Raw genomic sequence first — 11,510 nt, 5'->3', positions numbered from 1 at the left:
AGTAAGTAGATTTTATCCTTGCCTATTTTTTTTTCAACCCTTTTAAAAATATGCCTCAGTTCACATTTAATTACAGATATTCAGTAACCAACATATAAACATCATCTATGCAAAGATTTGTTTGTAAAGTGAAACAGTGAAAAATTACAGCACTGTCAATACATGAATATCCAGACGTTGTACAAAAATGTTCAATTTTGGCACACAATTGGACACCATGCCAGTTGAATTGTTTAGGTATTTAAGAGCAAAAATTAATTAATTTTATTAACATGCCTAAAAATGCTTTTTTTTTTCTTTTTTTTTTAAATACATTTTTGAAGAATTAACCACACATTTACATGGTAATGGGCCTTTTCTGCCGTGCGCATGGAGTGTTTAATTGGCCTCTGGCCCTTTAAACTCTGAGGGGCTGTAACTTCGGTTTCTTTTGGTCAATTTGCATGATTGATACCTCCTTTTTAATCGTTTGAGCCAATAGAATCACAGTAACGATGCCACGTTCATGTTACTTCAACCAATCAGACGTTCCAAGGCCAAAACCCACGTGGGCCCAAATTTACTGCATGTGACATCTGTCCAGTCACGTGTCTATAGGTGGGTCAAAAATTGAGGTTTTTGACGGAAAACGGATCTGATGCGGCTAGGTAGGCGTGGTAACTGCTGATAATCACGTGGCTACCGGCGAAAATAATAGAGGAAATCTGGACAGTGAGCCAATTTCTGTCTTGGCGCATTTGCGCCGCTATGTGTTTTTGTGGTCTTCTTTTGCAGCTCATTCAGTGAGTTTGGTCAACGTGTGGTGAAACTTGGTGTTTGGAATTGGTGATAGGCTGGTTATCTTCCAGAGCTATCTTTAGCCAGTTACATGAAGTCTGGAGAATTTCTGGTTCGGCTTTGTTTGTTTAGCGGACTTGTGCGCATTTACGTAACTGCTCATTTAATCATGGCTTGTTTTCGTTGAGTTTGGTGGTTATAGAAATGGTTTACCTGACATTTTAACTGAGATTCAGAAGTTTCTGTGGATACCACACATGTCTGGACTTATATTTCTCACCCTGTGTTATAACCGATTAAACGTGATCATCTCCTTTTTGTCCCCAGTACCAGGGGCCTGGTGCTTAAAGCACTTGTTGCAGGCTGCTAAGTTTGCATCTTTTGCTGTGAAGTATAGTCTGACTTTTGACGGCTTTGCCTTGGGCATTTTTAATCTGTAGCTCTGCTCTAAATGAACGTATACGTACATGGGCCCGGCTACTATCCTTGGAAAGGTAAAATGATTGGCTAGAATCCAAAGTGTATGACATCTCAGGGGGGAAAAGCACCGAAATGTGCGCTGCTTTTTGGTCTGGTTACTACCGTTTATGTCAGAACCGGTGCCATAATGGTACCGGTACCGATCCCTACTTGTGATTGCTTTAGTTGCTAGCAGATTTTTTGCATGGCTCCCTGGCCTGGCAAATTGCCCTCATCCCTAAGAGGGTGACCATCCAGGAAAAAGGGAAAGGAAGGTGGAGCAAAGGAAAGGGAACAGCTGGGCGTGGAGTTAGTCATTCATATAAGTGTTTGGGACAATGCATAATACAAAGACTTTTGTGGAGCTAAAAGTTCATGTTTATTTGTGGTTGCTGGGCAAGGGGTCCAGTGGTGGAGGAACAATAAAATTTGGTATGAAAGTGTAGTATCAGGTAAATGTTAAGTGGTAGGAACGTTTCTGCTGGGTTGTTGTTGTAGGGGGGGATGGAAAATAATAAAGGACACTCATAGGAGTAATGGGGCGTCTCGTGTGTCTGTGTGTTATGCCTCCAGTCAAATAACATCCATAACCTCAAATAACGGAACATGGTGTCAGAAGACAACTGGAAACGTTAGTTGGGCATAAGTGAAAGGTTTCGGCGTCGGTGCCAGGTTAAAGGTCGGCCATAGAGGAGCTGCGCGAAAAGAGACGTGGCGTCATGAGTCAGTTTCAAGTCACCCCGCCGGAGAAGTTCACTTTTAGGTCCGACGACTGGACCAAATGGATAAAGCGTTTTGACAGATTTCGCATCGCGTCTGGATTGGAGACGCAAGCGGACGAAAATCAAGTGAACGCCCTTATCTACACTATGGGCGAGGAGGCAGAGGACATATTGGTATCCCTGCACCTGACTCCCGAAGAGGCGAGCGATTATGAGACCGTTAAAAGGAGGTTGGATGCTCACTTCGTAGCCCGAAGAAACATCATATTTGAGCGAGCGAAGTTTAACCAGCGCCAACAAGAGACGGGTGAGTCAGTTGACAACTTCCATACTGCACTGCATTGTCTGGCAGAACATTGTGGATACGGGACTTTGCATGACGAAATGGTGCGAGACAGATTTGTCGTGGGTCTGAAAGACAAACGATTGTCAGAACAGCTACAAATGGATCCAGAACTAACGCTAGAGAAAGCGCTTAACAGAGCCCGACAAAGTGAGCTTGTAAAGAAGCAACAAGAGATGCTAAGCACTAACTTTAAAATGGATATTACCAACTCACAACTGAACCGCGTCCATGCTAAACGGCAAGAAGGGGCACGTCCCAAGCAGCTGACACCGCTACATAAACAAACCGCCAAAACACAGAAAGAAAAAAAGACACAATGCAGAAGATGTGGAGACATAAAAGGTCACAATCTTCAACAATGCCCTGCGAGGGAAGCCGCATGTAATTACTGTAAGAAAAAAGGACATTTTGCCAGGATGTGCAGAAACAAAAAACTGTGTGAAGTCAATGCTGCAACAGTTTCAGAGAACAGCGATACAGATGATGAGGTCGCTTTCTTGGGTTCCCTCTCTGCGGACACCAAAGAGAGTCCATGGGTAACAGAGATACATGTGGACAAATGCAACACATTCTTTAAAATCGACACCGGAGCGGATGTCACAGCAGTCCCAGAGACTTTCTACACACAGCATCAGTTGGGGAGATTGGATAAGCCCAAAAGGGTTCTGCAGGGCCCAGGAGGAACACGTCTGAAGGTAAAAGGCATGTTCACAGCCACTCTCAGCAAGAACAACCACAAAACCAAAGAAGACATTTATGTCGTAAAGGGTTTATGCACACCGCTGCTGAGCGGGCATGCTGCAGTGGCACTACAGCTGGTTGCTAGAGTTAATCATATTAGCTTAGACTCTATTGACGCTGTCAAACAAGAATTCCCCAAGCTTTTCAACGGCTTAGGCAAAATGGAGGGGGAGTACAGTATTGTTCTGAAACCAGAGGCACAGCCGTTTTCCCTCTCGACCCCTAGGCGAATCTCTCTTCCACTCTTACCAAAGGTTAAAGAAGAGCTGAACAGGATGGAGCAGCAGGGTGTCATTTCCAAGGTGGAGGAGCCCACTGATTGGTGCGCGCCTATGGTGGTGGTTCCTAAGCGCACAGGCAAAGTGAGAATATGCAGCGATCTCACTGAACTAAACAAATATGTCATGAGAGAGAAGCATCCACTCCCTTCAGTAGAACACACACTAGGACAGCTTGCAGGAGCAAAAGTGTTTTCAAAGCTGGATGCCAATGCAGGATTTTGGCAGATTCCCTTATCCAGGGACTCTTCTTTGCTCACGACCTTTATTACACCTTTTGGTCGGTATTGTTACAATCGTCTGTGCTTTGGAATCTCATCAGCCCCAGAACACTTCCAGAAACGGATGGCACGCATTCTTGAGGGTTTAGAAGGAGTCCTCTGCCAGATGGATGATGTGCTCATCTGGGGGACGTCACAAGCAGAGCATGATGAGAGACTTCGAAAAGCACTGGTTCGACTGCAGGAGGCTGGAGTAACATTGAACGACAAGTGTGAGTTCTCCAAGAACAGGATAAAGTTCCTGGGGCAGGTCATTGAGGCATCGGGGGTTAGCGCAGATCCTGACAAGACGCATGCCGTGAGTTCCATGGATGAGCCCAGCAACATAAGTGAGGTGAGACGCTTCCTGGGCATGGTGAATCACCTAGGAAAGTTTCTTCCTCACCTGGCAGAAAAAACGCGCCCCCTAAGAGATCTACTGAAGAAGTCCAACCTGTGGTCATGGGGGCCACAGCAGCAGCAGGCTTTCGACGGCATCAAAAAAGAACTGACAACACCCCCAGGGCTTGCTCTGTATGATCCAAATGCTGAAACGTGCGTATCAGCTGATTCAACTTCGTATGGCTTGGGAGCAGTGCTTCTCCAGCGGCACGCCGATCTAGGGTGGAAACCAGTAGCATACGCTTCAAAAGCTCTCAGCGCGACAGAGCAGCGATATGCTCAAATTGAGAAGGAGGCCCTCGCTTCAACATGGGCCTGTGAGAGGTTTGCAGAGTTCCTAATTGGGAAAACATTCCACATTGAAACAGACCACAAACCTCTGGTCTCGTTGCTTGGCTCCAAGGGCCTGGACGAGCTTCCACCTCGTATACAACGTCTACGCATGCGATTGATGAGGTTCTCTTATACCATATCTCATGTTCCTGGTAGAGACATTGCAACAGCAGATGTACTGTCCAGAGCTCCTGTATGTGACACAACTGAGGGTTTGCCGGAGGAAGAAATCAACTTGTATGTGGAGTCCGTCATAGCAAGCCTGCCAGCCACAGAGCCACGACTCAGAGAAATCCAGACACATCAGGACAATGACAGCATTCTAAGCCAGCTGAAGAAGTTCTGTGTGGAAGGATGGCCAGATAAGTACTCCATCGAAAGGGTTTTCCAGCCTTATCTGCCATTTTCAGGTGACCTCACAGTCCACAATGGTTTGCTTCTTTATGGGAGCAGAATAGTGATTCCCACATCGCTCAGAGCAGACATTCTGTCTAAACTACATGAGGGACACCTAGGAATAACGAAATGCAGAGAGAGAGCTAAACAATCTGTTTGGTGGCCAGGCCTGAGCAGTGAGCTGATAAAAGTGATTGGGACCTGTGACACTTGCTGCCGTGAGCGGACTAACCACAAAGAAACCATGCTACCTACCGAGTTCCCACAAAGACCGTGGGCCATGGTGGGAACTGATCTGTTCCAGATAGAGAATAAACAGTACCTGGTCATTGTGGATTACTTTTCCAGATTCTTCGAAGTTGCCAAACTGACATCTACAACATCAGAGGCAGTGATCGTGCACTGTAAATCAATCTTTGCACGTCATGGCATACCAGAGCGGGTTCGCTCTGATAATGGACCTCAGTTTTCGTCTGATTCCTTCAAAAGATTTGCACAAGAATGGGGTTTTAGCCATGAGACATCCAGTCCCCACTTCCCTCAGAGCAATGGGGAGGCCGAGAGGGCAGTCAGGACCATCAAAAGTCTTCTTAAAAAGTCTGGCGATCCCTATCTCGCCCTTATGGCATACCGGGCCACTCCATTGGCAAATGGCTACAGCCCAACGGAGCTTCTCATGGGTAGACGGATAAGGACAACTATTCCTGTCATCCCATCACAGCTACATCCAAGAGGTACGGACACAGACAAGCTCAAAGCTATAGAACAATCGTACAGACAAAAGCAAAGACAAAACTACAACCGCAGACACAGAGCACATGATATGCTACAGCTCAATCCTGGAGACAAAGTGTGGGTCTCAGACATGGATACTAGAGGGACAGTCGTGTCCATGGCAGGCTCACCGAGGTCCTACATCATCGAGACAGCAAAGGGCACGCTGAGAAGAAACCGTTACCATCTTACATGGACACCTGGGGCACCAGAGATTTCTGGCGATCCACCAGAGGCTTCACCTGAGAACTCTGTTCCAGCTGCACAGATTGTGTCGGTTCCAGACACTATCTCACAGGAGGCCAGCCAGCAGACTCCTGAAGCTGGGAGCCAAATCCAACCCAGGTCTAGGAGGCCTCCAGCATACCTAAAAGACTATGTTTGCTCATAGGGCTTGGAACTGAGTGAGCACTGGGGCAGAATAATCCCCACACTCAGGCTGAGGGCTGGGTAGTCTACCCCATCCCTCATAGAGACAATGAGAAATAAAGCAAATGGTTGCACTGTTTAAACATGTTGTTTGTAGCTGCACTGAATAGTTCAGAAATGTGCACTTATGCTTAGTGTTCAGAGTTGTATACTTTGAGAGTTTATTTTTGGACATTCTGAGTAGTCTGGTTTGAAACCAAGCGAGTTCAGTAAACAAGCTGTTACCAGATAAAGCACAAGGACATAGTAATAGTATACTTTAAAGCGTGCGGGTCTAATCTGTTTTCTTGGTTATATTCCAGCATCACATCCTATTTAGTAGGGGGGATGTAGTATCAGGTAAATGTTAAGTGGTAGGAACGTTTCTGCTGGGTTGTTGTTGTAGGGGGGGATGGAAAATAATAAAGGACACTCATAGGAGTAATGGGGCGTCTCGTGTGTCTGTGTGTTATGCCTCCAGTCAAATAACATCCATAACCTCAAATAACGGAACAGAAAGTATTAAAATCAAACAATTACACTGGACATTTTGCTAAAATGTTTGGATTATACAATGTTGTGATTCCCAGATGTCCAGAGTTAAATGTTTATAATTTGTAACTTTAACGCCTTTGTTGGTAGTAAAAATGGATTTATACTGACTTTTATGATTAGTAGGTGATCTGGAGTTTGTCCTGTTTGTTAGAAGCTCCAAGCTGTTTTCTACTTTGTAAGGATTTAAACACATTTGTGTGAAATTACACTTCCAAAGGTGACTTCATTACAGCAGGAGCAGTCGATCTGCCAGTCGCACTTTATGGAAAGAAGACGTAAAACTTTGACTGAAACTCCAAAAAACCTTAATGTCATCACTTTAACCAGATTTTATTGGCGAATAAAACTCCCAAGTGTTTACCTGCAGTGTGTCAGGTCTGTTTACGGTCTGTGTGCTGTGATCTGCCAGGAATGCGAGGCGTCTGTCAGCCTCTCCTCAGATTATGACAGGAGGCCATAAATGATAATGGACAAAAATATACAGCCATTAAACCTCTGCCTGTTTGTTTAATATGAGCATTTATTGGAGCTGCAGTGTTAATCCTATATGAGCAGTAAACTAAAACTCATAAACACAAGAGCAGGAAGAGAAGCCAGGCTCTGACCTTGAATACCCTGAAGCCTGGTGATGGTTCTGCAGAAGGACGAAACACTGGGGCAGAGGGAGAAACTGTTTACGTCCATGATGGTTTATGTGCTTAATGTCATGACGGATGAACATCTTATGTCTGTAGGAAAAGGCACAATAGGTTTATGCATAAGCCGCCAGGCCCTAACAACTGCAGTGGATTTTCAATGAAACGACTAAGACCTAAGTGTATTACCGAGTTTTGGCTTTAGTTCAAGGTCCAGAACAGAAAAGTTCAAGACTCTTCATTTGAAATGGTGGGACTGTTTTGAGAGAAAATGATCATGAATACATTTAACAACGCTATCTTTTTAGCCATTTTTAACTAAAAATTAGACATGGTGCTGATTCCTTTTTGAAACATTTACATCTTTGTATTTTGGTGAAGAGAGACACACCTGGACTGTACCCTCATATCAGTCAGTTGAAAATGTTGTGCCGAGGCAGGTTGGCATCTAGTCTGCCCCTGACATGGGTTAATGTTATGGCAAAGGGGCTGAAGTACCTGGAAAGTGACTGTTGGAAAAAGATATCCAAACAGTTTGGCCTTCCCCAGGTTTACGATGACTGACTGCTCCTGTGGCCGATCGAACCACTGCTCCTGGTGGTGGAAGATGATGGAATAGGCAAAGGGGGGAGGTATGTAAGAAGGCAGCAAGGTCAAGAGAGGCAGAGCTAGTGTCAATGTGGAGGAAGTCCAATGGATGACCCAAGTCCAGATGGAAGATTAAACATAACCATATGGAGCGTGCACCACATCCATACATCTTCTAACTCTCCTGCTCATAGCCTCATAGTCTACATCCTTGCCAAAGTTGACTCTAGCATCTGCATTTCCTCCTTCATTGGGTCACCCTTACAATCCTCAGGTTGCAAGCGTCTTTACCTTGGAGAATGTTTGTGCACAGACAAAGAAATTAATTTGTCTCCTTTTCTCATCCTACAAATGTGAGGTTACTTCTAATGCTAACATAGCAGTTGTGCTCATCATCTGTTTAGAAATCTGTCAATTGGTGACGATCTAGTCGCCATAGAAATGTGATTTGCACATGGAAAACTGGTTTGCTTTATCTCAATCTTCTACCCAGTGATATATTTCACAAAGACATAGCAATGCTATATTTGGTGTCCGTTTCTGAAGAGTTGGCAATTCAAATGACAGGGAAACTGCTGTTGGCTAGATGAGTGAAACGACTCTTCTCCTGCAATAATACCCTTTGATGCGTTCCCAGATTTTGTTTCTCCACATTTCTACAGTCACAACTGATCTTTCTCAGCTTTTCAACATCCTGTGCCTAGATGCAAATCCATCTCCATCAGTCATTCATCCCTTTTCAACTCTAATCCTGTCTTAACTCACCTCCTTGTATCCAATTTACTTCCACATGACACTAAGAGAAAAGGTTTAACGTCTTCTCTTAGATTCCTATAATTTCACATGGAGAACGCCTCTTCCTGACTCTTGGTTGGCATGTCACTTCATCCCATCCAAATTTCTACAGTCCTGTGCAATTCCAGTTTCTATAATGCCAAATAGATGGCATAGTAAAAATATATATAGTCTGAAGCCTTTCTTGCATTGTAGTTTGTTACATCTTGGTCTGAACTGTATTCTTAGCAATCAAAGGTTTCTGTATTTCTTAACCTCAGGAAAGTTACCATCTTCTCCCTTTATCCCCATGTCAGAATCCTGGTCTACTCAGTACTTCAGTTGAATGTTTGTCAGGTACCGTCTTGGCCCTAAATTATATTCAGGCCACTCTTTTAGAATAGGCACTGCTACTTCAGCAGCCATGTAGTGCATTTCCTTTTCAACAACTACACTCATAAAAATAACTCTTTAAATGAACATAAAAAAATCATGGAAAGAATTTCCACGTGATTAAATTGCTTTATTTTAGCATTATGCAATTCTGTTACTCCAACTTAATGCACTCAAGTTGGACCAACTTAATTAAAGATTGATGAATCAACGTATTTACTGCATTTTGATCCAATATATTTTAATAGTGTTGATCCAACTTAAAGAGTTTTGTTCCAACTCAATTCAGTAGGTTTTCTTCAACTAATTTACTAAATTTGGTCCCAGCTTAAGTTAATTGAGTTGAACCAACTCATACAAATTAAGTTATTCCAACACAAGTCTTTAATGCTAATAGAAAGCAATTTAATCATGTGGAAATTCTTTCCATGATTATTTTAAGTTAATTTAAAGAGTAATTTTTTGGAGCATTTAACAAAGTCTAGAGTCTGGTTAACATACATTTCACTATTACATCTAAAAGGTAAATAAAAAATTTGTCATACACATCTTTTTGTTTTCTCCAATTTATTGAATTTATAGCAAATTTCACATAATGTATAAAGAATACATGAAATGCAAGTAAACTGCCAGCCATTGGCAGTGAATGAGTTAAACCCATTGACTCATTCACTGCAATTGACGGCTATAGACATCAATGGCAGTGAATGAGTTAATGTAAAATACCTAAAAGTTTTATTAATTCAAGCCTTATAATAATGTAAATGTAATCAAAAAAGACTGCCCGATATTTTTCCTGACTCAAGAGAAGTTCATTCAATACCTCAACAATGTCCTGTCTTTCAAAATCTTGAGTTGTGATAGGGGTGACTGTGGCACAGGAGGTAGAGCAAGTTGTCTACTGGTTTAATCCCTGGCTTCTCTAATCTGATACTAAAACTATCAATGGGTAACATACTGAACCCCAAGTTGCTCCTGATACATCCATTGAAGTGTAAATGTTACATAAAAATCTTGTATGAATGTGTGTATGAATGAGGTTATTATAATGATATTATAATAATGATAGTATAAAACACTCAAGAATGGTGTGTGTAGTATCCAGTGAGAAACTTAAAGCTCTTACTTTTCCTATTTTAAAAGGTATTTTTTTACAGCCACCGGTAATTTATAGGAAAACCCCATCCCCTGAAACTTTTTGTATGTAGTTCAAGCTTATCTTTGATCATCTCCTTAGTTAAGGATACAGGCAAGTTAACATACCAGGTAATTCTTCACCAGCTTCTCAGGATCTTCATTCAGGTACACGCAAAGACCTTTGGCGATGTATTCTCTTCTGATTTCAACAGCATCAGTCTTTATACACAGAGGGGGAAAAAAACAAATATATACGGAAATCCATCTCAACGACCTAGCAGTGGGATTAAAGAACTTTTAGTTGAATTACCAGGAATTTGTGAGAAATACAGAGGCTATTGTTTTACAGTCTTAATCTTTTCAAATAGTATTTATGCATTTTAGACAAGTCTGTCATTTTAATATTGTTTTGTAATTTGTGTATTAATTTAATCATGCCATACCCCCAATTCAAGAAAGTTTAGATGATGTGTACATAAAATCAGAATGCAATGTTTTCTTGGTCTCAAAACTATATGTCACTTACAAATGAATATATTACATTTTTAACATGGGAATGTGATAATTTTTAAGAAAAATATTAGCTCACCATGAATTTGATGAACTGGCCTGCCAGCTCTCCAGACCTTTCACCACCTGATAAGATTAAACATTTATTATCTTTACAGGAGGGAACTGCAAGTCTCCAAGTTTATTAAGTAGAAAAATATTTAATTTCAAAAAAATTAAAAAACAGGAAAACATATCTGTTCATGTTTTGTCTTTCCTCCTCAGTGTACTAAAAACACATAAATTGTTAAATAAACCACTGTCCATCAGTTGCAACTTACAAACTTACAAATTTCAACAACCCACACGTAAAATGTAAATTTATCACAACAGTGTCTGTGGTAGAGCCAAACTAGCTTATGTGCAGAGGTTAAGTTATAAACAATATCTATATTTGGAGTAGCTAAGTCTTTCATATTAGGCTATCATGCTAGCATGACATTGTGCTATATTCTTGCACTAACGTGTTAGCTAGCTAGAGTGGCATAAACAGATTTTTTTTTTTAAAAAACAAATGTGAATAAATAGAACTGAAAAGAATCGACAAACTAATGATACCTTTGTGCAAAAAGTATTTTCATCAAGATGGATGAAGATAGATTCACTCTTACCTTTCCAAGATGACCGTGAAGCAAACCATGTGCTTTCCTGCCTCTTGTTGTTTAGAATCTCACGTGGTCTTGTGATATCGCGAGTCTTTAAGGCAGCTAACCACTCTTGTTAGATTTTATCATGTCATATCAACAAGAATAAATTTAAGAAGCGCTAAGTTGATACATTTCATGTAGATCTTATATGATTTTATTACGTTCACCTTAGAAACATAAATTCATTGTGTTCAAATTACATGTTAGAGTCTTGTAAATGCAATAACCACCAAATTTCACTTTTTTGATTGTAGGCTGCTGGTCATCTTCAGCCTCTTCATCATACATCAGACACCTCAGCTCAAAAGTCCACAAACCTTAGTCACAGTAAGCTGA

The 11,510-nt window shown here is 41.7% G+C and overlaps 1 long non-coding RNA gene across 1 annotated transcript; it reads right to left on the bottom strand.

The window, feature by feature from the left end:
* Window positions 1-9,981: 9,981 nt before the first annotated feature.
* LOC146692530 (uncharacterized) lies at window positions 9,982-11,179 on the bottom strand. Its single transcript, XR_014915015.1, has 3 exons — window positions 11,139-11,179; window positions 10,568-10,756; window positions 9,982-10,197 (listed from the first exon to the last, which is right to left on the bottom strand). It is a non-coding gene; the product is annotated as an uncharacterized LOC146692530 (long non-coding RNA).
* Between the last annotated feature and the right edge of the window lie 331 nt (window positions 11,180-11,510).

Source organism: Copadichromis virginalis, linkage group LG15 (genome assembly GCF_057382275.1).
Source record: "Copadichromis virginalis isolate Kocher_CV1m ecotype Utaka linkage group LG15, C_Virginalis_male_GT1.1, whole genome shotgun sequence".
NCBI classification, from domain to species: Eukaryota; Metazoa; Chordata; class Actinopteri; order Cichliformes; family Cichlidae; genus Copadichromis; species Copadichromis virginalis.
The sequence above is the reverse complement of the archived record's forward strand: the minus strand, read 5'-3'. Positions and strand labels throughout refer to the sequence as shown.